The sequence below is a fragment of the Anneissia japonica genome, unplaced genomic scaffold, assembly GCF_011630105.1.
Source record: "Anneissia japonica isolate Jap-2015-1 unplaced genomic scaffold, ASM1163010v1 scaffold288155_len217153_cov186, whole genome shotgun sequence".
NCBI lineage: Eukaryota > Metazoa > Echinodermata > Crinoidea > Comatulida > Comatulidae > Anneissia > Anneissia japonica.
This window is the reverse complement of record NW_022685867.1, coordinates 36,273-37,306: the sequence shown is the minus strand read 5'-3', so window position 1 is coordinate 37,306 and position 1,034 is coordinate 36,273. Positions and strand designations below refer to the sequence as shown.

At 33.1% G+C, this 1,034-nt stretch overlaps 1 long non-coding RNA gene across 1 annotated transcript in view; it reads left to right on the top strand.

The window, feature by feature from the left end:
* Nucleotides 1-638: 638 nt before the first annotated feature.
* Nucleotides 639-1,034, top strand: part of LOC117113119 — a 2,271-nt gene continuing 1,875 nt past the window's right edge. The window contains exon 1 of the long non-coding RNA XR_004446152.1: nt 639-931. This is a non-coding gene — a long non-coding RNA (uncharacterized LOC117113119). The remainder of the gene's footprint in view (nt 932-1,034) is intronic.

The following is a 1,034-nucleotide window of genomic DNA, read 5'->3' as shown; positions in this document are numbered from 1 at the left end:
GTTTTCAACCAATCCGCAGCAAGTCTCACTATCCCAAAATATAAGTATTTCCCTGTTTGGAATTTCTGCAGATATTATTCTAAAGACGATTGAAGCAACTCAATCGAAACGTCGAAATATTCTCAACCAACAACAACAACAGTTCTTTTTAGAACTATCTACGTGGTGTACCGCAATCATAATATAACTTCGCCATGCAAACCATCAAACCATAAATGATGATGTTGTTTGTGGGAGAGCATGACTATAAATGATTTTTTGTCTTGGAAATTGTTGTTGATCTCAAAATTATGATCTCAAAATAGACAAAATCATTCATATTATAGTGTACTTTTTTCTGGGGGGAAGGAGGAGAAAAAAATCTTATGTGCGGTACTCTTGAAAAAAAGTATGAAAATAAGTAACGACCTTTAAACTTCTTGTCAAATAATATCTATAGTAAACAGGTACCGTAGTAATAAGTCCAATACGGTACACATTGACTGATCACGGATCTAACGAAACTATAATTCTACGAACTATTGTTAGATTTAACAATCATTCCGGAACAGTGAGACTTGTGCTGGTGTGGTTTCCTTTGTTCACTCCATTATACTTTTTGGGCGTTAACTTGTAACGTCTGAACGACTTTTCATCGTTTAAGAGTAATGCGAATTCATTCGTTTATTCATTGTATTAATACAAAAATTCAGAAGCACCTGTCACTTTTCATTCAACAAGGAACTTTACACAACTTCTGAAATCGTTTTCAGATATTTCCTGTGTAGATCGCCTTATCGTGGGAAAAACTTTAAAACATATTCTTAAATAAACATATTTGAACGTTATTTTTACCCGTTGAAAATTGAAAGTCGCATTGTCGACATGCGTTTACTGTTCGGGCTTTACTTAAGGATTTGTCTATTGTTCGGAGCATTCTCACATGTACAAAGTAAGTCTGTAATTTTATGTCTATCATTTAGGCCTACGTTATAAGAATCGAAATTGCTCTTATAAGCAGAAGGATATACATATATATATATATATATATATAT